Here is a 27,198-nt window from a genome sequence, read left to right as displayed (position 1 = left end):
GTATTGATTGGCAGCGCCATCTCTCTCGCTAGCTCGGTATCATCATGAGAATGATCCAGATAGAAGGTTCGAACCATACTGTTCTACCTTAGAGATGGCTAGGGGGCGCCACAAGCCTTCAGTAGGAAGTGCATATACTTGGAAAATTTGACTAATGTCGCTGTGGCCCGGTGGCCGAGTAATTCAGGCACCTGCCGCGATAGCAGAGGACGCTGGTTCGATTCCAGCCTGGGGCACTGGAGGCCTTGGTCACTTTTTCTTAGTATATGACATTTATTTCAGTTTATAATTTATATAGTAGTGTTTCTACTTGATAAAAAAACAAATTAAAATATTTTCTGAAAAATAATTTAATTTGTTCAAATACTTCATAATAGTATAAGTGTCTAAATGCGAAGGCCGAAGACCGAGCTCCGCGTAGGGCTGAAGGCCCGAAGCGTCCAGAATGTCAGTGCTTTCGCACAGAGCAATAGTACAAGTGTCTAAAATTCTAAATGCGAAGGCCTAAGGCCGAGCTCCGCGTAGGGCCGAAGGCCCGTAGCGTCCAGGATGTCAGTGCTTACACAGAACAATAGTACAAGTGTCTAAGTGCGAAGGCCGAAGGCCGAGCTCCGCGTAGGGCCGAAGGCCCGAAGCGTCCAGGCTGTCAGTGCTTAAACACAGAACAATAGTATAAGTGTCTAAATGCGAAGGCCGAAGGCCGAGCTCCGCGTAGGGCCGAAGGCCCGAAGCGTCCAGGATTTAAGTGCTTAATCACAGAACAATAGTATCGATTTGTACTAATGATGCTCCAGAAAAAGCATTTGTCGTCTAGATTTTTCACGTTAACACATGCATTCTTCGCACGCACCTCTGGCGGGAGCGGTATATATGTAGATCCTTTGAGTGGTTGATATTTATTAATGTTTACATTGAGATACTCAATCTTTTCGAGCGCCCAACCACTGTCGCGCTCTTGAAACTCTTCACATTAGGGTATTTTTCTACTAGTCAAATCAGTTACTTTTTTAGAACTGTCAAAACGATTTTCTAATATGGAATTTATATGAAACATTACATCGTGACATCACGGTCAACTCACCTACTTTTTATATTTCTATCCGATTTATTAAATATAATTTGTGTTTAAAAATAACTCCTATCTGTGTTTTTCTAATAATTATCTGGTGCTTTATTTCATGCATGGTGTAAAATAATTTATTTTAAATACAGTATAATACCCTTTTCTTGGAAATACATATGAATATTTGTTCAAAGTATGATGGAAAATCCACACAGTCTTTATGCATAGCCACGTTTTTTGTATTGAGAGACTTTAGATCACGTATCATTTCACCTTCAGCATTGGTTTTCATAAAAGTACCAAAGAGTTCCACATTTATTTTTACATGTTTATGTGTTTCTAATTCAATGTTGATCACCTTTTCCAGCTTTTCGCCAATACTCAGCAAATACAATTTAGCATCCAAAATGTCTGCACTCCCATTAATCCGGTAACTGACAATTCTACACTTGAATGCACTGTCAACAATGTAAACAGCACCGTCGGCCGACATATCTTCCGCGCACAGCAGCTTATGACGCTCACTTTCGGAGTGTAATATTAATCCGTTTGATAATACGTCTTCGTGGCAGAAGTCGCAGTGAAGTAACAGCGCCATGGTGATGATTTAATTCACGTCTACACTCAGACTGACGCGAAAGGAAATGCACCACAACTACCTCACAAACCCACCCAAATGAATCAAATTTAAACTAAAATGTAGGACAATGGAAAAGCCCACGAACATTAATCTTGTGCACCTAAATATTCGAGGGTTTTCCAGCAAGGAAGTAGAAATAGGTTTATTCTTAGATAGCTCTGACATACATGTGATGTGCATTACGGAACATTGGCTGAAAGATACGCATTTGACTTTTAATTTTGTTAATTTTGACTTAATTAGTTATTTTACTAGGAAAAACGCCATTCATGGAGGATCTCTTATTATTGTAAAATCTGATATAAAATCTAAAGAACGTAAGGACATAACCAAATTCTCTGTTGAGCAAGTAGTTGAAATCTCCTGTGTCGAATTAGTGCAGTACGTAATTATTTGCGCTTATAGACCACCATCGGGAAGTTACAGTATATTTGAATCGGCAATGGAGAACGCGTTAAATGTAGCTTCTAAATGTAGAAAACATATTATAGTATGTGGGGACTTCAATGTCGACTTGTTGGATCCGACAGGATTAAGTGTTAGGTTAGTGAGTCTATTTCACTCATTTAATCTAAGTAATGTGTTCCTTGAGCCAACGCGAGTCTCAACAACTAGTGCAACATGTCTAGACAATATATTTTGCAACTGTAACTATCTCAACAAAAAACTTCTTAATTGTTTTAATTCAGACCACTGCGGGCAAATGATTACGATCCAAAGTACAGTTGAAAATACAAGATAGTCAATAACATATAGACCCATAACAGATAGTCATCATCATCATCATCATCATTTCAGCCTATATACGTCCCACTGCTGGGCACAGGCCTCCTCTCATGCGCGAGAGGGCTTGGGCTATAGTCCCCACGCTAGCCCAATGCGGATTGGGGACTTCACATACACCTTTGAATTTCTTCGCAGATGTATACAGGTTTCCTCACGATGTTTTCCTTCACCGAAAAGCTAGTGGTAAATATCAAATGATATTTCGTACATAAGTTTCGAAAAACTCATTGGTACGAGCCAGGATTAGAACAGGAACAGATAGTAAACTATATAAATTTAAAAATGTTATTCAAAGTATTTTACCATCAGTATCCCTTTCCCACAGCGACTGTAACGAAGCATACGGACTTCTCTTGGATGTAATAATTTAAAATTTTAATGGAATATTTAAGCTAAAAACAACTTCAGGACGCAAAACTAAGAAGTTTAGTGATTGGGCTACTGCGGGTATACGCAAAAGTAGAGATAGGGTTTATGAGCTATATGGCATGAGAGAATATAATAAAAACGAGAATTTCACTGAGTATGTTAAATCGTATTCACGTATCTTTAAAAAAGTTTGTACTGCCGCAAAATCAAATTATATTAAATCGCAGCTGTTAAGATCGGATAATAAAACCAAGATGACTTGGAAAATTATTAATAGCGAAAGTGGTAAATGTAAGGGAAAAAAATGTGAGTTTAACCTACTTAGCAACGGTAAAGTCATAAATTCAGATTTTGCAGTGGCAACGACATTTGAAGAGTTCTTCTCAAATTTAGCAAGTAACACTACTAAGGCTCTTAAGTCATCATCTGAGCAGGCTGAAGCTCTGATGTGCTCAAGTGTCAAGGAATGTAATGATATCTTCGAGTTTAATACCGTTGACCCCTTTACATTAATCAAACATTTTAAAACAATTAAGAAAAAAAGTACCGAAGACTTGTGGGGAACATCTGTGAAAATTCTTAGTAACGTAATAGATGTAATTTCTCCTTATTTAACATATATATTTAATGGTTGTGTGAAGCAGGGAGTATTTCCAGACTTAATGAAAATAAGCAAAGTTGTACCTTTATACAAATCAGGCGAAAGAAACAACGTAACAAACTTTCGCCCTATATCAATTCTGCCCGCCTTGAGTAAAGTCTTCGAAAAAATTATGCTAGATCAGTTACAGAGTTATTTTAAAGCCAATAATCTATTTCACTGCCAACAGTTTGGATTCAGGAAGGGATGTTCTACAACTGATGCTGCTTCAGAACTTATTAAATATATTTATAGTACATGGGAGGATTCTTGCGACGCAATAGGCATATTTTGCGACCTTTCAAAGGCGTTTGACTGCGTTGAACATTGTACTCTTCTATTAAAACTGAAGCACTACGGGTTGTCTGCAAATGCTTTAAAATTAATTTCATCATATCTTAGTTATAGGTCTCAAACAGTAGTCATAAATAGAACACAATCTAGCGGAGCGCCTGTCAAATTAGGAGTGCCTCAAGGCTCTATTTTAGGGCCTTTTCTTTTTTTAGTTTATATTAATGATTTGCCCTCCATTGTCGAAAACTGTTGCAAAATTGTTTTATTTGCAGACGATACATCTTTAATTTTTAAAGTGAATAGAAATACAATTGATTACGATAGCATCAATGATATTCTTTCAAAAGTTTTAAACTGGTTTACAAAGAACAACCTGCTACTTAATCCCCAAAAAACCAAGTGCATGCGATTCACATTACCTAATGATAAGCTTGACAACAACATAAATGTTCATTTGAATGGAGACCGCTTGGAGTTAGTAGGTAAAACCATCTTTTTAGGTTTAACTTTGGACACTAATTTGCAGTGGAGTCCTCACATATCGTCATTAGCTAGCAAATTAAGTTCTGCACTTTTGCAGTTAGGAAAATAAGGCAATTGACTGACGTAGAGACGGCACGTTTTTGTATTTCAGCCAATTTCATAGTTTAATGGCATATGGAATTTTACTGTGGGGTAAGGGCAGCGGATATACAAACAATATTTGTTCTACAAAAAAGAGCCATCCGGTCTATTTACAAGATGGGGTCTCGAGAATCATTAAGAGATCGATTTAAAGAAATAAATATCTTTACAGCAGCATCTCAATATATTTACGAGTGTATTGTTTATGCTCTAAAGCACATAGATTCGTTTAAGAAAATGAGTAGTTTTAGACATAAGCTTAAATTGCAATGCACAAGTTTCGTGTGCGTAAAATATATAAATCTTTTTTGGGCCAATGTATATTATTCTGTAACAAATTGCCCAAAGAGGTGCTTAATTTACCAATGCTCACTTTAAAAAAATATTTAAAAACCTCCTTAATGAAAAAAGGATACTACAGTGTCGAAGAGTACCTTAACGATAAAACTGCTTGGCCTAAATTGAACCAAAATAAGAACGACTGCATGAGGCTTAGTAATTAATTATTTTTATAGAAATTAGACCTTTAAATAACTGTTTAATGTTTTGTACCTAAACTTTTTCTCTTGTTTGTTTTGGAAATTATTGAAAATTCATTATATGTACCTATTTATGTTAGATTTTTTTATTTTTATTATTGCGCTTATAATTTTGTTTTTGACGATGCAAAATGCTAATTCAGCCATTATACAACTAGGTAGGTATAATTTATAATTTGTATATATTTTGATGTTGCATGATGTAACGTTGCACGTACATGTTTTAATTATAAGCTTTAATTATTTTATTTTTACATCTTAAACTAATATAATTTTAATGAATTAACTTATTTATAATCGATTTTAAATTATTACTGCATGAATTATGTGACGATTACACAATAAACAGTACGACGCAACTACCCGCTAGCTTCACTCCGTGGAGAAGTGTCATGGCGGCGGGTGGCTGGCGGAGTGCACGAGCAATAACAGTTGTTTCATTTGATCACCCAGTACACAACGGAGCCTGGACGTCACAGATGGCGACGAGGGTAAAATTTTACAAAAAAAATACGGAAAGGAAAGGTAACGGTGGCGGAAAAAAAACAAACCTAAGGTATGGAAATCCTAACCTAATAGCTACCGTATTTGTCCATTTCCTCCCGAGCTGCCGATTGTATTCAGGTAATACAAAATTTTGGGCGAGGTGATATTCAGTGTAACGAGTGACGTACGGTTGTACATAATGCGAAAATTTGTTGACTGTTTACATAAGAACAGTGGTTAACTTTACAACTATTATTGAGTAAATAATTGATGGTACGTAGCTCGGAAGGAATGTTTACTAAGCAAAGAAGAAATATACGCGTGCTTATTACACTAACTCTTTGACAATGGCTACTGTGCTAGAGCCTAGTTACCAAATGTAAATCCAAAAGTGTAATCAATGCAAGATAGAGCAATAATTGGGGTCACTACAAAAAATAATGTACTCATGTTACATTATTCCTATGATGTGGCACCGACGTATTAGCCATGCCCATGAATATTTCCATGAAATGACAGAAACGAATATGCTGATGGTTTGCGTGTTACAAATACAGATGGTACATGGTTTATTTTCTGACTCAAAATCGTATATTAGAATTCATATGATATAAAGGGTAAATAATCAAACTACCTTCGCGGAAATCATAATTATTATGAGTTGTGTATTTACCGTTCATACTTAAAATATACCGACCTACTTAGTCGTGTAATCAAATACTAAGATATTTTTACATGAGGGAACGTATAGAGAAACCTGCATATTAAGTCGGTATAGTTGTATACATTTTATGGACCTTATGTCCTAAAAGAAATATTGTTCGGTTAAAATAACCAGTTATAATCAATTGAAATGCTATTTATAGCACGATATGGGTATGAATCGATGTTAACTTAGTGTCGACTTAACATGTATTTATATATACATAGGTATGTGCTGTTTATGATAATAAACAATGCTAGCAGGTAACGGACCAGTTAAATTATCAAGGACCGTTACGATGTCAAGTGAGTCAAGAACATAGATAGCGTACTTAGACTGATGAATGCCGAGGGCTTTGTTATTGTTTTACTGTAGGAGTAGACACGTAAACTCAGCATCAAATGAATTGAGTAGTAAGTCGGAGTCGGACTAACAAGAAAAATAAATTGCAAGAAGTAAACTGTACATCACATCTATGCTGCAGTTGGTATAAGTAATAATTAGTAGGTTGAAACGTTCAACTGGTACTAGCAAAACAAATAATTAGTAGGTTGAAACTTTCAACCGGTACTTCAAAACAAATAATTAGTAGGTTGAAACTTTCAACCGGTACTAGCAAAAAAAAAAAAAATTAGTAGGTTGAAACTTTCAACCGGTACTAGCAAAACAAATAATTAGTAGGTTGAAACGTTCAACTGGTACTAGCAAAACAAATAATTAGTAGGTTAAAACGTTCAACTGGTACTAGCAAAACAAATAATTAGTAGGTTGAAACTTTCAACTGGTACTAGAAAAACAAATAAGTAGTAGGTTGAAATGTTCAACTGGTACTAGCAAAACGAATAATTAGTAGGTTGAAACTTTCAACCGGTACTAGCAAAACAAATAATTAGTAGGTTGAAACTTTCAACCGGTACTAGCAAAACAAATAATTAGTAGGTTAAAACTTTCAACCGGTACTAGCAAAACAAATAATTAGTAGGTTGAAACGTTCAACTGGTACTAGCAAAACAAATAATTAGTAGGTTGAAACTTTCAACTGGTACTAGCAAAACAAATAAGTAGTAGGTTGAAATGTTCAACTGGTACTAGCAAAACGAATAATTAGTAGGTTGAAATGTTCAACTGGTACTAGCAAAACGAATAATTAGTAGGTTGAAATGTTCAACTGGTACTAGCAAAACAAATAGTTAGTAGGTTGAAACTTTCAACCGGTACTAGCAAAACAAATAATTAGTAGGTTGAAACTTTCAACCGGTACTAGCAAAACAAATAATTAGTAGGTCGAAATGTTCAACTGGTACTAGCAAAACAAATAATGAGTAGGTTGAATCTTTCAACCGGTACTAGCAAAACAAATAATTAGTAGGTTGAAACGTTCAACTGGTACTAGCAAAACAAATAATGAGTAGGTTGAAACGTTCAACTGGTACTAGTAAAACAAATAAGTAGTAGTTTGAATCTTTGAACCGGTACTAGCAAAACAAATAATTAGTAGGTTGAAACGTTCAACTGGTACTAGCAAAACAAATAATTAGTAGGTTGATTGTTCAACTGGTACTAGCAAAACAAATAATTAGTAGGTTGGAACTTTCAACTGGTATTAGCAAAACAAATAATAAGTAGGTTGGAACTTTCAACTGGTACTAGCAAAACAAATAATTAGTAGGTTGGAACTTTCAACTGGTACTAGCAAAACAAATATTTAGTGGGTTGGAACTTTCAACTGGTACTAGCAAAACAAATAATTAGTAGGTTGGAACTTTCAACTGGTACTAGCAAAATAAATAAGTAGTAGGTTGAATGTTCAACTAGTACTAGCAAAACAAAAGAAATGATAAGCGAAATCATAACACTTACCTACGATACAAACAGAGAATAATTAGTAAGTTGAATGTTCAACTGGTACTAACAAACCAAAAGAGTCAAATGTACCTAGTAACTAGTCTAGTAGACGCGATAGTGGTGGTTGGTACTAAAACGATAGGACCTTTTGTTATAGGTCGTCCAAATTAGTACAACATAGTACTTAAAAGTAAACTGACGCGATATAGTGTTGGTTGGTACTAACGATAGTATCTTGTTTTAGGTCATCCAAAATGTCCTAGATACCACCATTAGATGGATTCTTTAGCCGACCAAAACTTAATAGGGAGGCAAAATAGTCATTAACTGACATTATGTTAGTATAGAGTGACCTCCTATTATGTAATGTATTTATTGAATTCGAAATTATATAATAAGCAGTTAAGTGCCTCTGCCTACTGTTCCAGTTAACTTAAGGCGTAGGTATAGATGGATGGCCTCGGGAATAGGCATATCTACTAAGGTAGATTCGGGATAGATTTCAATTATACAAAATAAAAAATACGCCAGTTGGAAAACATTTCCTGTAAAGTATTACAATTTAACCTTCTTCTAACCTATACCCGTATCATAAATTTACTGCATTTTGCAGATGTTCGTATGGGTAAGAACTTAATGTATCAGTTTAAATAAAAACGAACAAAGTATATATAAAAATATATTATACGACGACTTTGACGGTATTCCGGTTAAAGATTGTTGTAGCAATCCTGTTGGAACAGTTAGAAGACAGGTTAAATTATAGTTTAAGAGAAACAAGCAGGTGACCAGGATAAGAGTAATGATGCATTCTGCGTAAGTAGCCGTGGAAATTGTGGAACACAGAGGCATGCCTAAACTGCCCAAATAAAACCTATAAATAGATGAGGATATACAATTCTTCAAAATCGTATATGACCCAGATTTCATATAATAAATCCCAATTCCAATCTATTTTAGAGCCGGAATACATGATTCTATAGAATAGTAATCAGGGCAAAGCTCAATTACAAACCCAAGTACAACAGGTACGTAAATAGACGCTGGGCCTGTCATAATACATCATGTCATGAAGTACCTAAAGTCAATGCTGTAAAAACTGAAGTGGCGATGCGGGGAGCCTTACACGGTGAGGAAGCACCGCTTACTTGACTAAACTACGAAACTATACCCAAGGCAACCATGACTAAGGTACTAACAGAAAAAACTCTAGTGACCAGCAGTTAACCTAATGTCTTGTAAATAGACATACGACTTTTGTCGGTTAACCATTGTAGATGACGAAGTCCCTTTTTAACTACCTAGGTAGTAGGTACACCTACTCAGATGAAGATGAGTGATGTGTGTGATGTGATGACTAATTATAATTAAGTGTAATTAAAAAGGCACTTTACCGGAAAATATATTTCCTTATTTCAGTCACATGCATAAACTTACAATAATTAAGGATGCCAAAACGCTTAGGTATGCGGTTGAGACAATACATACATTAGAAATTATACATAGTCTCAGAACCGATACATTAAATCAAAACAGAAACAAATAACTAAATACTGTGTGTAGGTACATTCCTACACATTATAAAATAAAAACAATAAGTATTCGAATTAACCGTGATTTTGATCGCTCTCAATGACAGTTTGCCTGAGGTTTAATTTGTTGAGGCTAACAAATTAAGTAAAACTAGTAGATTAAGGTTGTAGCTTGAACCACTTCATTGATCTACCCAAGAGTACACATTTATTGTACTAATTGAGCACTAAGACTCAAAAGACCAAAAACCTAGGTCTTATCATTTAGAAACGTTAAACGTAACGATAAAATGGTAAAGTACCTAAACATTCGAACTGTACTCTGGTGTACTCAGTATTTCATGGGATCATGGTTAGAATAATGGAATTCCATTGGTTCGTTGGGAGATGTTTATTGAAATTAAATGACATACTTACCAATGGCAGGATATAGGAAGCAGACATACTTACAAGGTGTATACCTATGTTTCAGGTTTATAAAATATGTTGCAAGTAATTGAAATAAACCGATGGAAAAGTGTATAAGTACAAATAATAATATTTATGTGACAGTCTAACAGTAATTATTGTGGAAATAATAATACAATACTTACTGGTCACAATTTAATTGAAAAATCAGCTTTCAATTAGTAAAGTGTTACGTTATTTTCATAACATAAATTGTAATTATGATTCTTCGCATAAGTAAGTTGCTAGAATAATATTACATTCGATATTATATTTGCTGTGTTACTTTTTGAGCAATAAAATGAATAAAATAAATATTTGGATTAATTGATGTCAAGATTATATTATTCAAGTATTATAATTAAAGAACGATAATTAGATATGTATGCAATGCAATTAATAATAATAATGGTCAAATAGGCAGGTAAATCTTAGTATAGGTACCTACAAATTAATAATATATAAATCTATTTATATAGATTATTGTTTGCTTAACCTATTCACAAGTAAAACTAATCATAGGTACTTGACGTGGTACCTCTACAACGAATGTAACATTTCTACTTTATTTGACCTTGGATTTTCTACAAGTATTTTAAATTGCATTATATATATTAACATCATACAAGACAAGTAAAACAGAGTCAATCAGTTATTGCCAATAAGTAACTAATGTCCAAGGCGCTTGGCAACCTTACAATGTTATTGTACCTAAATCATGAAATAGGTATTAATTAGTAAAATATTATATTGTATGCTAATGGAAATACCTGGAAATATGTAAGCATCAAAAGGAAAATGTAGTAATTAAGGCGTTTAAAGTAAATCTTTGAGTTATAAGCAATTGAATAAAAAACTCAAAACTGCAAATAGGAGAAGGAGAGGGACTGACACCTAAGAAGAAATTGTAAAAGTAAAATAATAGTTTTACAGATTTAAAGGCTTGCTAGTGTTGGAAAATATTTATTATTTAACTGTTGTAAAATGAATACATCCACACCTCGCCGAGTTTCTTACGCCGGTTCTTCTCGGGTCTGAGGTTAACCTTTCCGAACCGGTGGTAGTATACCTAGATTGGAAAAATAAATTAACCTAGCGAGTATAAGATAATACGATAAACTGAACTATTGTTGCATGATAAATATATAAAGTAAAATAAATAAATCATTATAAAAAGGGAGAGATGTGACGATTACACAATAAACAGTACGACGCAACTACCCGCTAGCTTCACTCCGTGGAGAAGTGTCATGGCGGCGGGTGGCTGGCGGAGTGCACGAGCAATAACAGTTGTTTCATTTGATCACCCAGTACACAACGGAGCCTGGACGTCACAAATTATTATTTTACATTTTAATTTTAACCATTAACATTTATATTATTTTATCAATCAACTATTTATTTATATAAATTATATTTACACGAATTGTCTTATTGTACTTTACTACAGTAAAGTAAGACTAAATAAATATTATGATGATAGTTATAATCAAATTACATTAAGTATTGCATGTATTCCCGGGCGTTCACATTTTATTCGTACTGACTGTACTCGCGGCCGTTCCATTGATTGACGTCATGGAAAGATCGAGAAGCCGGCTGCGCGGGCGCATGCGCATGCCCCTCCGCCGCGGCTCCGTGCCAGCCACCGTTGCATACACACGTACCGCCGCGCACACGGATCCTCCGTGTCGTCTCGCGCGCCGTACGAGTTTTAATTCTTTTAATTTAATTCAGGTGTGCGCGGACACCTAATTTAATCATAGATTTATTCAGCGACGTTTTCGCATACTTAGTACGATTCCCGCACCCACGTATTGGTAAGTGCAAAGTGTTGATCGTTTCATTAGAATAAGTAGCTTAGCTTTAGTGATAGACTAGCTCCTTTGTTATTTGCTCCGTAATTAGCGTAATTCATTTTTAAATCATACATTTCACTTGTTGCTAAATGCCATGTAGAATGATACTGCAATTTCCTTTGTTCTCGTAGTGCCGGGTACGAGTAAGTATGTGTGCGTACCCTCCTACTTATTTAAATTCACTTCTTTGTTCTTCTTTCCTTCTTTACTCTGTGCTTTTCCTTCGCTTTTGTAACTCCGCTCTGCTTGTGAACACAAACACGCTTTCTGCTTGGTGCACCGGCTTTCCTATGGTCCCATCATCATCATCACAGGGTGTTCACCAAAAGCAGAGCGAGCAGGAATACTTTACTAAGACGTCTGGAAATCCACAGGGTGCGTCGTCATCTTTTGCGTCGTCATCTTTTGCATCGTTACATTTCAAAAATCGCCGTCGGCCGACGTAGCAACAGCGCACCATCACCACCACCTCGACGGCAGGGTTGGAGCCTTAGCCGTTCGCCCGCCGTCGCCCCTGCTCCTCTTCAGCGCTGACGAGTGACACTCACCTGCTGCGGACCCTCGACCAGCCAGGGCAGTACCAGATCTCGGGCGCAAATTTAGACGGGCCTTGACCACCCACGACCCTATTTAAAATTTAGTTTTTTTTAATAAATAGTTTATTTTGTTAACGAGTTGGTAGTACTTATTTACCTTCCCTACCAACATAGGGACGTAGTCTCCCCATAAACGTTACATTGGCGCCCTTAAACGTGGTCTGGTCTAGATTTGCCCCGCAGAATTTATGTGTTTGTTGTTTTTTTTATTTTTGTGAAACGTTGTTTTTTTTTAGTTGCAAGTAACTAAGGTGTACCCCGTTAATAATAATAATTTTAATTATTTATTAATCAAATTGTAATTTAATATTTTATAATAATATAATTCATGTTGTGTGTGATAATTTATTCAGAATTTTATGTCATTCTGTACTAGTACAGTGTAGACTAGTACAGTCAGTCAAATATTTTATGAATATTTTTTTTTGTGCAATATTTTATTTTGTAGCTTTGTGGTACACACTAGTTGCGATAATTTTATGCTTTTTCTGTTTTTATTTTTGTGCTTGTCTATTTTTATTTTTGATTTCTGCTCGAATTTTTTTGTTGCCAACCAAAACATTACGTAGTTTATTATTGTAACAGGCGGAGTAGTGTTAGTTATTATTTATTATTTATTTTATTTAATAAAAATACAGTTATTCTTAAAAATAGGTATAGCCCCGCAAAACTCAACAATGAGTTTGACTGTGGGGTCATCAGTCTCTAGTTGTTAACTTAATAACTTATAAAAATTGTATGTACTTATTTAGAGTTTAAATTACTACAATATATTATGGTAGTGTTTTTTTAACATAGTTTTAAATGTAGGCTTATTATTTTCACGTCTTATGGCTTCAGGCAAACTATTAAGTAAGTATGGAATTCTTTTCCTAAGGGTTCTATCCCCGTAGTAATTATTAATTCTAGGAACGGATAGTTTGCCTGAAGTCACAGCCTTTGTGATGTATGTATGATTAACTGGTATTAAGGGATCAGCTGAGTTAAGCTCTTTGTAATTATGGTTATTGATCGCAAGTAAGTATTTATATTTTAAACTAACCGGTAAAATATTGCAAATTTTGAAAAGAAGTCTGTTGTTACCTTTACATTTGAGTTTAGTTTTATGGTTGACAAGTAATTTTAAAAATCTGATCTGCATATTCTCTAATTTATCGATATTGGTCTTAGTTGTGAGCCCATAGCTGTCAAGAGCATAACTCAGTATTGAATCTACAAGTGACATGTATAAACATTTAAGAGCGCTAATAGGAACTTTGAATTTTAAGTGAAAGAACTTACCTAATAATACTCTAAGTTTTTCATAAATAAAATTAACATGATATGACCAGGAGAGGTGCTCGTCTACTTTGACTCCAAGGTAAGTAATACATTCTACTTGTTGTATAGGTTCACAGTTACAGTTATAGTTGTTTAGGTGAAAGCAATGGAAAGTATGGGCATATAATTTGGAAGAGATATTCTTAATTGGTAAGTATGGTGAGTGAATTAATAAGAACTTGGTTTTATTAGAGTTGAGAACTATTCCATTGTCGTAAGACCACTTAACGACTGAGTTTATGTCTTCCTGCACTAGACGAAAAGTGTCCTCAAGGTCAGTGCCCGCGCGCAGGGCGCATAGGTCGTCTGCGAACATGTGCGCTGAGCAATGCTGCAGCACACCGCACAAGCTGTTAACGTGCATCAAGTAGCAGACAGGACCACAGCCCGAGCCTTGGGGCACCCCACACTCCACGGCACACTCACGACTATAGGAGTTCCCGACCCTGACTTTGTAGGAGCGCGAGGTGAGATAGTCGCGGAACCATGTGTTCAGCGGCTCGCTCACTCCGCACTCGTGCATAGCCTTCAATAAGGTGTTCGATTCTAAAGTATCGAACGCCTTTTTGAAATCAAAGAATACGACTAATACTACTTTTTTATCATTCAGGTAATTATTAATTTCATCTGTAAATTTTGACAATAAAGTTGAGGTACTTTTTCCTCTTTGGAAACCGTGTTGACTGGGAGTTAGGACATTATTTTTACTAAGATAGGAACTAAGCTGGTCAGTTATATATTTTTCCATAACTTTATCGATACTGGATAATATTGCAATAGGTCAATAGTTAGAAAAGGATTTACGATCTCCTTTTTTGTAAATCGGACGAAGTACAGCTTCTTTTAGTTTACTAGGGAAATTATGATGTTTTACAGATAAATTAATCAATCTAGCAAGAACAGGACTTATTTTGTCTGCGACGAGTTTTATGTCAGACATGCGTATCAGATCGCTGCCCGGAGATTTGTTTGCGTTCATGTTTCTGTTAGTTCTAAGCGTTCAACACTTTCCACGGTTGCCATTTTGCACGTTTTTTTTATTAGATCAATTATTATTATTATTTTTCTTATTTTTAGGGTTCCGTACCTCAAAAGGAAAAAACGGAACCCTTATAGGATCACTCGTGCGTCTGTCTGTCTGTCTGTCTGTCTGTCTGTCTGTCTGTCCGTCTGTCACAGCCGATTTTCTCCGGAACTACTGGACCAATCAAGTTGAAATTTGGTACACATATGTAAGTTTGTGACCCAAATACGGACATGTAACGTAAACAAATGAATTTTAAACATGGGGGCCACTTTTGGGGGGTAAATGAAAAAATGAAAAAATTTAAGATTTCAAACTATATCATGTTACATATCAAATGAAAGAGCTTATTGTAAGGATCTCAAATATATTTTTTTTATAATTTTCGAATAAACAGTTTAGAAGTTATTCAAGAAAATAGGCAAAAAATGACCATTCCCCCCCCTTATCTCCGAAACTACTAGGTCTTAAATTAAAAAAAAAATACATAAAATTGGTCTATACCTATAGATGACAGGAAAACCTATTAGAAATGTACAGTCAAGCGTGAGTCGGACTTAATTACAGTTTTTGATCCGACCCCTACGGATTTTTTAAAGAGATTTCACTCACGTTTCACATAAAAAATACATTGTTAACAGTGCCGGATTACTTAGAGTAGTAGTTTTCTTAGAGTAATTGGTGATAATTTTCTGATAAGATAATCATTTTAAATATTTAACGGTCTTACCTACTTACGAGTAATTGTAAGGTCAAATTAAAAATAATGTTTAAAAATGTTAAATTGAGAGCTAGCTCAAAATTTTTTGTACTCGTCGACTTTAATGGTTGAATTAATAAAGACTTTGTAACCAATAAGCAAAACAAGCACGTGCTTACGGCACCACGTTCAGGGGGGGCACCAAAATGCCAGGTTGAAAAAGGTGAACAAATTTTAAAATTAGGGACAGACACATCGTTTTTACCACACGATTTTTTTAGCTGTCCAAAAGCTAATTTGCAAAAATAATGGCGCGTAATTCTTTGGGAAACAATCGGTCGCAGTAGAAGAGTCGTGATTACATGCATAGATTCGATTTCAACCCACTCTTTTGCGGTTCGGCGTTAGGTCTTATGCGAGGCCTTCTGCCTTACGGCAAAGTTGATCTTCTGCCTTAATTACACTTGGGCGTGGATCCAAATCCAAGCTTTCCTCTTTCGCAGCTGGGCCTACTGCCTTTCTCACACTTCGCCAATTCAATTCCAAGCTCTGCTTTCTTGCATATTTTATGCATGAAAACAACCTCGCTGAGACCCTTAAATATCGAGCCCTATGCGAAGCTAGGCTGATAGAAAACTGTCCCATCCCTTCTCTGTATGAAATCCTGGATTCGCGCCTGGTTGGGACTAAAACTAAAATTGCGTTTTTATATCGAAAAATTTTCGCGCTCGCTTCGCTCGCGTTTTCAATAACTTTATAAGGTATGATAAAAGTGACATTCGGGTGGCGACTGCAGCAACATTACTCTGTTGCAACGTTACTGCTGCAGTACTGTCAACTTCCGTGATAAAATGATGTGACTGATTTCCATACTAAAAGTAAAAATGTACAACTGTCTATCATATTGCGTTTTTATATCGAAAAATTTCCGCGCTCGCTTCGCTCGCGTTTCTATTACTTTCTAAGCTATGATAAAGGTGACATTCGGGTGGCGACTGCAACAGCATTAGGTACTCTGTTGCAACATTACTGCTGCGGCACTGTCAATTTTCGTGATAAAATGATGTGACTGATTTCCATTCTCAGCTGTAATGCGGCAATGAACTTCTCTCAATTTACCAAAAAATCAATGTAATCTTGATGACCCTAGGGAGAGGGGGCACCTAGAAATGCTTAGGGCATCAAAATATCTTAATCCGGCACTGATTGTTAAAAATTGTGTAATATACGGAACCCTTAGAACGCGAGTCCGACTCGCACTTGGCCGGTTTTTTTAAATATGGTGTTTCCTGACGAATTTTTGTCTCGTTAAAAGACCGGAGACTCTGGGGTTTACTGTCTAGGACTTGCGGAAACAAGGTTCTACATTTTAGGATTTTTGTTTCTTTCCGAGGACAGTTAGAGTGTTTTTTTTTTAGTTTATGTGGTCAAGATTGTTACATTAATTGCCCGGTTCGCGCTTAGCACCTATAATTTAGTGCACATTATTTGTATTGTTTTCCAGTTGAACGATAGCTGCAAATGTTTGGTCGCATTTAGCATCTGTAGTTAAAAACTAGATACTAATGTTTTTTTTATGATTGCGTGATGTATGATAGATAGCTTTGAAAGAATAAATGCAAATATTGCGCGGATTTTATTCTGAGGAACAAAATCCTTTTCCGGCGCGAGGGGGTAATGTAACGTTGCACGTACATGTTTTAATTATAAGCTTTAATTATTTTATTTTTACATCTTAAACTAATATAATTTTAATGAATTAACTTATTTATAATCGATTTTAAATTATTACTGCATGAATTATTATGTTACATTTAAATTTTAACTATTAAAATTTATATTATTTTATCAATCAACTATTTATTTATACAAATTATATTTACACGAATTGTCTTATTGTACTTTACTATAGTAAAGTAAGACTAAATAAATATTATGATGATAGTTATAATCAAATTACATTAAGTATTGCATGTATTCCCGGGCGTTCACATTTTATTCGTACTGACTGTACTCGCGGCCGGTCCATTGATTGACGTCATGGAAAGATCGAGAAGCCGGCTGCGCGGGCGCATGCCCCTCCGCCGCTGTCCGCGGGCCGCTCAGTCCGCGCCAGCCACCGTTGCATACACACTACCGCCGCGCACACGGAGCCTCCGTGTCGTCTCGCGCGCCGTACGAGTTTTAATTATTTTAATTTAATTCAGGTGTGCGCGGACACCTAATTTAATCATAGATTTATTCAGCGACGTTTTCGCATACTTAGTACGATTCCCGCACCCACGTATTGGTAAGTGCAAAGTGTTGATCGTTTCATTAGAATAAGTAGCTTAGCTTTAGTGATAGACTAGCTCCTTTGTTATTTGCTCCGTAATTAGCGTAATTCATTTTTAAATCATACATTTCACTTGTTGCTAAATGCCATGTAGAATGATACTGCAATTTCCTTTGTTCTCGTAGTGCCGGGTACGAGTAAGTATGTGTGCGTACCCTCCTACTTATTTAAATTCACTTCTTTGTTCTTCTTTCCTTCTTTACTCTGTGCTTTTCCTTCGCTTTTGTAACTCCGCTCTGCTTGTGAACACAAACACGCTTTCTGCTTGGTGCACCGGCTTTCCTATGGTCCCATCATCATCATCACCGGGTGTTCACCAAAAGCAGAGCGAGCAGGAATACTTTACTAAGACGTCTGGAAATCCACAGGGTGCGTCGTCATCTTTTGCGTCGTCATCTTTTGCGTCGTCATCTTTTGCATCGTTACTTTTCAAAAATCGCCGTCGGCCGACGTAGCAACAGCGCACCATCACCACCACCTCGACGGCAGGGTTGGAGCCATAGCCGTTCGCCCGCCGTCGCCCCTGCTCTTCTTCAGCGCTGACGAGTGACACTCACCTGCTGCGGACGCTCGACCAGCCAGGGCAGTACCAGATCTCGGAAATTTAGACGGGCCTTGACCACCCACGACCCTATTTAAAATTTAGTTTTTTTTAATAAATAGTTTATTTTGTTAACGAGTTGGTAGTACTTATTTACCTTCCCTACCAACATAGGGACGTAGTCTCCCCATAACGTTACAATGAAATTAAATTATTGTAAATACACAATGACATAACTACCATTAGGTAATCGCACTTTTGCATGTATTAATTTTTAGTTTAGTATTAAGTAGGTACTTTCTTTTCATCATTTCCAAATTGTAATGTATTTATTCTTATTTGCGATTTTTTTGACATTTACTTCTATTTTATTGACTCCTTTTAATGAATTTTATTGTAACTGTGCAAGTGTGCATGTTTAACATAAAATGTAGACATTAACGATGCAAAAGCGATCCAATAGATCCTACTTGAATAAATTGATTTTTATCTTTAAATAATTTACGAAGTACGGGTGTGCCGTGAGGCGGGACGCGGGCAACTAACTAAGTCAGCTCAACTGAGTCATGCGCGTGCGTCTGCGGTGCGCGGCAAAGGGGGCAAGCGTCGCTGTCTATATGTCTCTGTCTATACGCGGACTGACGTCAGTCGACGCCTAAGCATATTATTGTCCCATGTCCCATGACGTTGGTCTCAAGCAGTTTTTTCTGTAAGTTTTCAACCTGTCCGCTTAAACTGGAGATAGATGAGTTGGCCGCGGCTTCGTTCACTTCAAGTGCCTCAACTCGTGTTTCTAACTGGGTGTATTTTTCAGTCACATTTGCCAGCATAGTTTCGATTTTATTAATCTGCTGCTTTAAGCTAAGTATATTTTCATCCATCGTATTGAAATTAACTGACTGCTCTGCTTTGAGGTCCTTGAACAATGCCATGAGCGATGCCATCTGGCTAGAGAGGTTATCATCGGAATGTTTACGTTTTCGAAACAAGGCAATGTTGTTGGATTCCGTAGCTACCCGTGTTTATACTAAATTCAGGGTTTGAGTAACTCTCTGTCAGCTGCCTCGTAGGTGTTCGCATATTTTCTGTTGCCATTTTTCTGTGTAAATAATAAATATTTCAACGGAAATATATTATTTTATAACGATATTTGGACGTAGTAGATAAGGCGCAAATCAGATGGCGAATGACGTAGTACGCGTAGCCGCTGGGAGAACCACCGCTAAGATTGGCAGCGGCAATTACGTTGCAATTCCGTAGCACTGCTAGATTCTGTCGTAGTCGATAGTTTGGACGCAACAGGTAAAACAACGCGAATGCACTCGTCGCACTTGCACTCACGCACTTATATGGTCCATGAAAGGGTTAGCACACTTGATTCAACTTATTTAAAACCAATAGGAATTTCTAATTTTATTTTATAAACGAAAAAACGAGCGCGGATTTGGGGACACGTCCGCAGCACACAACATAATATGTTTACAAGCTTTTGTACTATATTTGTCATTTTGTATCTTACTTTTATACCTATTTTGTAAAACAAAAAAAAACAAACCTTATAATGAATAAAGGATAATAATATTTAAAAAAAAACTGGCCAGTGCATTACAGATACAAGGATTCCACCAAAACATTTTCATGTAAAATGTTGCCAAGACGAAACCATAAGGCTTGCACTGTCAGAAAGTTGTCAGAAAGTTATCAGATCTCTTGTAGAGCCAAGCTTCTAACTCTACAAGCCCTACTTCACAAACTCTACACCTTAGTCAAAATATGTGGTTTGGCAGTTTCGTTACTACAAGAATATAATAAAAAATTATGAATAGTGAATATATTTTTCATCTTACGCCCATTGAATGAATTTAATATAGATGTGGCGGTAGCGAAACGGCCAAGCCACATATTTTGACTAAGGGGATTTCACTTCTTTTTGTAAGTTGATTATGACAATCTTCCACTTCTTAATTTAAAGGGTTGGGGGTAACGTACTATTAAAAATCCTGAAATAGGTATCAGGGGGCATCTTTTATACAATCTGCTTTTTACTCATTCCCCATACAAATTCAACCCCCCCCCCCCCCCTCTAACGCCATTTTTCACCCCCTTTCACCCTTACGGGGTGATTTTGGGGTTGAAAACTATTCTATATTCTCCCCCATAACAAAAACTATCTACATACGCAATTTCAACTAAATCGGTTCAGCGGTTATTAATTCCCCATAACAAAATTCCACCCCCCTTTCAACCCCCTTAGGGGCTAAAAATTTCAAGTTTTTGAATTTTTGTTGTTTGTGTACTAAGACTATCTTACATACCAAATTTCAGCTTCCTAGAACTTCAGGAGGTACCCTTAAGGTTTTGATGATCATCAGTGAGTGAGTGAGTGAGTCAGTCAGTGACGAAATCGGGGTTTTTTAGATATGAATAAAATCTAAAGTATAACAGCTATGCAATTGAATTTTTGTATGCTTAACAAGTCCACTATTGACATCATACCCTGAGAGTTTTGTTTTATCTGGTATAATCCAAAACCAAGTTATGAGGGTTCAAAAAAACGACGAAGCGCTTCAAGAAAAGGTAGGTAGTACCCTTGCGCTTCGCTTTGCTCGTCTTGGCGGGGGCACTACCGTGCCCATAGATATTATATAGTGTGCGTGATAATATGCCCACGGGCAGCCATGGTGATGACGAAATTGAAGAAATGTATAATTCTCTAGACTCAATATTAGACTGTGTGAAAGAAAAAGATAATCTTATAGTAATGGGGGATTTCAATGCAGTAGTGGGAGAGGGAGAAGAAGATAATACAGTTGGGAAATTTGGGTTGGGAAAGAGGAACACCAGAGGGGATAGAATGGTACAGTTTTGTAAAGAAAATAGTTTAGTTATCACCAATACTTGTTTTGAGCTACCAAAGAGACGGCTATACACATGGAAAATGCCCGGGGACATTGGACGTTATCAATTGGACTTTATATTAGTTAAATCAGCATTTAGACACCAAGTGACATCTTGCAAAACACTTCCAGGAGCTGATCTCAACACAGACCATAATTTATTACTAAGTAAACATATGTTTCAAGGCAGAAAACAAAATAGGAGACACAAACCAAAGAAACTTGATCTCAAGAAACTTAATGATAAGGATAGCAATATTAGAGTGCAATTTAGTAATAAAGTAGGTAATAAACTATAAGAATATAGCAAATATGTATGATAATGTTAGTGTCAATGATAAGTGGGGAATAGTGAGAGACATTTTAACATCCTCAGCCGAAGAATGTTTGAAAATGCAGAAAATTGTACCAAGGAAACACTGACTCACCCAGGAAGTTATAGATTTGATGATTGAAAGAAGAAAACTCCGGAATAAATGCGATGAAAATAGTGTGAGTGAATATAAAAGACTGTCCAATAAAATTACAAGTAAATGCCGAGAGTGTAAGGAAAAGGATACATTAAAAGTATGTGAAACAATTGATGAATATATGCGAAAGGTTCAGATGGACAAATCATATAATATGATTAGATCTTTAGATAAAAAACACACTACAAGAAGTAAAACTATTTTAGACGAACAGGGTAATATTTTAATAAACAACGGTGATATAGTCAAAAGATGGAAAAGGTACATAGAAGAACTTTATAAGGGGGAGGGATTGAACGAAGATGATATGGAAGAAGAGGAATTAGTAGAAAAGGATGAGTTAGGTCCAGCTATCCTGAAAGAAGAGTTTGTCAAAGCCTTGAATAGTATCCAAAATGGCAAAGCAGCGGGAGACGATCGTGTCTATATAGAAATGATTAAATACGTTGTATGTGAACCCATGACACAAGAAATTCTCAAATTAATAGAGAACATATATATCACAGGACACTTACCAACAGATTTTCTAATTACTAAAACAGTTACACTGCCCAAAAAACTTAACACTCTTAAGTGTGAAGAGCATCAGAGATTAGCTGGACAGATAGGAAGACGAACGAGGAGGTCCTGAGCATGGCAGGAGAGAAAAGATGCCTGTTAGACACAGTAGCTAACAGAAGGGGCAAGATGGTTGGCCACCTGATACGGCACGACAGATTCTTTTTAAACATCCTGGAGGGCAAGATTGAGGGGAAAAGACGCAGAGGAAGGCCCAGGCTCACATATCTCAGCCAAATAAAAGATAGAGTTTCTATCGTGTCGTACGAGGGAGTTAAAAGGCTGGCCCAGAAAAAAGAAGAGTGGCGATTACTCCACCGACAAGAGCATAGCTCTTAAATTCTGATGATGATGATGCGTGATAATAAGTTGTACCGTAGGAAAATAATTAATTCATATTTAAAATTAACATGTGTGATAAATAGTAGCCTCAGCTATCTTTGTTTTGTTGTAGAAATACAAGCTGTTCTGGTGCCTCCATACTTTTGGATTACGAGAACGCAAGAAGCAGAAGGAATCCGAATTCAATACGACGACGCGAAGGAAACATTCTTCTTTGTAGTGACTTTTATTTATGTTACGTATGTATTTAAATAGCAATGTTTCTAGTGATCAGGGTAGACCTAATGATATATCTTACTCTTACTTGAGATTTGTGATTACTTACCTTATATTAGTCAACTACACTACACTAGGTACTAGTGACAGTAGTAGTACTTATCTAGTTACAGATTATAATGAAGTCAGTCCAAATCTAAGTAAAATAGACGTCCTTTACATGGTGACACTAAAATGAAAAATCCATCAGTTAACTGAGCATAATTATTTATTTAATGGTAGTTTATGTGACTGCTACATAATGAAAGCGATTGCACTAGCATCTGGCGATGGTTGACTATTGTTCGATGGGATTTTTAGAGAGTCCGTTGTTTCCCCCGGGCACGACCGTCCACCACCGCGTCCCAAACGAAACTGGCCATAAATCTAGAATAGAGAAAGTCCAAAATTTTTTATTAAAATACTCAGTTGAGTATTATTTATATTTATTGCGATAACTATCGCAATTTTCGTTACTAACGTAACTCAAGTTACCAGGAATCTCTACAACACTACCGATTTGTATCTTTAGAAAACAGACGCAATTTGACTGATGCGACAATTTTATTTAAAATTATAAATAATCTAATCGATTCTCCTACTTTGTTATCTAAAATAAGGCTTTCGTGTAGTAATCGTCCAGCTCAGCTATTTTCACCCCACCACTTTAAGAAAAAATACACAAAAAAATTGTTTTCTCTCCCGTGCACCTCAAATGTATGACAATAAATTTTTCACCTCAGCAGCTCGAACAAGGGTACTTTGCTTCTTAAAAACAGTGCGCAAAATGCGATTTTGCTCACTGAGTGAGACAAAATGACATTCAAGTGACCTTTATAGTCAAATGTCATTTCAACATGCGGGGTCTAATATAAGTTCGAAATACTTGGGTTCTATTATCTCTGTCCCTTTCACACTGTTAGCAAAAAGAAACAGCAAAAAAAGTTAAAAACGACATTCAACGGTATATTGAGGGTTTATAATAGACCCCCGAAAACTTCAGACCGCATCGTTCCAAACCAGGTACGAGTATGAATTCTTGATAATTCATTAATAAAAATAAAGTTTAAGATTTGATAAAAACTGATAAAATACTATATTTTAGGTATTTTATTGTACAATTAAAATAATGAACTCAAAAAATACACAGATTATCACGCAAAATTAATTATTTTACTTTTAAGAATTTCTACCATAGTTGACAAAAATAGTACGTATCCGCAATTCGGACCGTATCTTACAAAGTTTTTTTTTACAAAAAAAAAGTTGTCGATTGAAGTTTTAGTTGATATTCGTTATTTCCATATTATTTTACTGAAATTTATTATTACGTTTTGTTTTTGTGTTCGATTGCGGTAATTAAACTTAATTGTTTGTATATATTAAGAAAACATGAGTGCAGGTATTAAGTGATGAAGAAGGATTACATTTTTCAAGTTGTCTAATTAATAGGTATGTTCTCTACGAGTACTGTACTACACGAGATCAAAGTTATTTACATCTCGTGCGCTTTTGAGTCCCTTACCGTACGCTCAAGATTCTAAATTATATTATAGAATCTTTCGCTTGCACGGGACTCAAAATAAGCACTCGAAGAAATATCAAACTTTGATCTCTTGTTGTACAAATAACTATTTGCATATAAACTCTTTTAATGTATCCATTTCATCTTTTAAAAATGAAATATCTAATTGCTTATTAACACATCCCAGTCAATGATAATTGGAACTTTGAATAATGTAAAATCTAAATGATAATATCATAGATCATAAGGATATAGATTTTAAGAACTTTTGTTCTTTACCATTTAATATTTCCTATTAATTATCATTTAAATTGTTAGCCGGATTTCGTCGACAACTTAACTGACAGGTTTCCAAAATATATTATACAGGGCGATCAATCCAAATGGGTCAGTATGGAGAAGTCAGAAACTATGAGAGATAGCGAAATCTGTTCATAGGAACCATGGCGTCGATTTTAGATTTAATAATAATGACATTCAAACTTTTTTTTAAACTCTCATAAATAACCGGGAATCGAACCTGGTCAATATTATTTATGTAATCGCGTGTAGTATTTGTTTGCATAATTGATTCTGAAAGTATAAGGACCAAATTTTGCTATGAAATCTTGTGTAAACATTAGACTGAAATGCCCACATTTTAAATAATTTTCAAAATGAATCGGTCATCAACTCATCATTATGAATAATTTGTCTGAATAGACCACTTATGCATAATATCCCAATGTAACCAAAGAAAGTTTTATACCTACTTTTTTGTTTTTTACTTTCACCACAAAGGAATATTGATTCAAGTAATTTAAGAATAATAATTTAAGTTAATTAATGACGCCCATCATTATAATATAATATTATTATGATATATATATCTACATAAAATTACATTTGTAGGTAGATACATAATTACAATTTTTTGGTATAAATTAATATGTACCTCTTATGAGACACCGTTGTTCTCTTCAGCTGAAATCAGTAATATCAGTAACGGTATACGTAACTTACTGATTTGATATCGATATTTCATTTTATTTTCGCATCTGTATTTAGATACAAGGCTCTGAACATCTGCTCAGTAAATTATATTGTTGTCTTGGATTTGGATAGGAAGTATAATTAATAATCAAACGAACTTACCTGTGAAGTTTGATTACAATTATACGAGTATCCAAATCCAAGACAACAAAGTCCCGCCCCCCAACCCCGAAAATAAAAATAAAATAGTCTCAGTGCATAACACAAAAAGATTCACTCTGAAATAATGACGGGTATCTGAGGAGCGGTGTCGGAGTGGGATGGCGGGGGATGATAGCGTAGCGAGTGAGAGGGACAGTGCGAACTTGTTTTTTAAATATTATATCTCTAAAATGTGTGACAAGGACGGCATGATTCCATGTACTGCTGCTCAGTAAATTATATTGTTGTCTTGGATTTGGATACTCGTATAATTGTAATCAAACTTCACAGGTAAGTTCGTTTGATTATTAATTATGACCCACTACAAAAATAAAAATTGCGCATGACTATCTATCGTTCTTATTTAATTTCAGAATGGCATAGTGTGGAGTGGCATTATAAAAGGAATACTTATTATCGTAGTCATTTGACAGTTTTGGTGACACTTTCACATTCTGTCACAGCGAAGTGTGTAGGCCCACTCTTTAATTTGATATTAACGTCTATCCAACAACTTTGTCAGTAGAAAAAGGGGCGAAAATCAAATTTTCTATGAGACAATAACCCTTCGCGCCTAAGCGTCTGTAGACTTTTTTTTTCAACAAACGTATTATATTGACTATTTCGTGCTCTTTCAATTCATAGTTTACGTTCCATAATAAGTATAACATAGTAAGTTCCATAATAAGTATAACATAGTATAATAAGAGTCGACGTGAAATATATGTTTACACTTTTGCACCTTACTCCTTTGCAATAAGGCGAAAAGTACGGCTTTAAAATGACAGCGTTTTACACAAAAATAAAACGCTAATTAAGTAACTTACCATATTCGGAACCTAAGAATAAATAATATTGAGAGTAGCAAGACTGTCGTAGGGGGCTATTCATAAATTTAAGTCATTTCAAATTTGGGGGGGGGTCTGGACATCGGATGATGACATGCTACCCATGACGCAGGAGGAAACGGTGTCATTCGAAGCATGATTTTTTGATGATTTTAGGGGGGGGGGGGGGGGCGACAAAAATCGTCAAAAATAGATGACATCATGTATGGACAGCCCCTAGGTCGTATTGTCTTTTTCTAGCATATACCTCCCTCTCTCCCCCACACTCCTACCACACAGGCAGGTTGCTTTGTCAGTTATACAAGACAAATTTTCAAGTCATTGTCTCAAAATTATACATATTTGCACCATGCAGGATTAAAACTTTAGGTTCCGAATAGAGATGCACCGGATATTCGGTTACTATCCGGTATCCTATCTCGCCCTTATTTTAATATCCGGACGGATACCGGATACTAAACTAAGGGTACTAAATAACTATGCTTGATATCGGAATATAATCGTACTCGATTATTATTTTAAAACAATTTAAACGTTCCATTCACTAGCTCGCGCACTAATTTCATACCTAGTGATAGACCTATATACCGCGCGAAAGTTCATTACGAAACAGGCCAAAACTTCCACAATGCGCACCTGAAAAACCTGAATATTTCCGCCGGCCGAATATTCGGCGGCTGAATACCGAATATTCGGCCTATGGTCAGGCCGTACATCCGGTATCCTGTATGCGGCCAAACAACTATCCGTTGCATCTGTAGTTCCGAATATGATAAGTTAGTTAATT

General features: G+C 35.9%; 1 protein-coding gene across 1 annotated transcript in view; it reads left to right on the top strand.

Moving 5' to 3' along the window:
- The first annotated feature begins 217 nt into the window (after positions 1 to 217).
- LOC134805618 (uncharacterized protein K02A2.6-like) overlaps positions 218 to 27,198 on the top strand; it is a 246,920-nt gene continuing 219,939 nt past the window's right edge. Inside the window, exon 1 of the mRNA XM_063778882.1 lies at positions 218 to 300. The gene's annotated coding sequence lies outside the window, so the exon portion shown is untranslated. The remainder of the gene's footprint in view (positions 301 to 27,198) is intronic.

This window comes from Cydia splendana, unplaced genomic scaffold, assembly GCF_910591565.1.
Source record: "Cydia splendana unplaced genomic scaffold, ilCydSple1.2 scaffold_46_ctg1, whole genome shotgun sequence".
Classification (NCBI taxonomy): domain Eukaryota; kingdom Metazoa; phylum Arthropoda; class Insecta; order Lepidoptera; family Tortricidae; genus Cydia; species Cydia splendana.
Note: the sequence above shows the minus strand (reverse complement) of the source record. Positions and strands in the feature narration are given on the sequence as shown.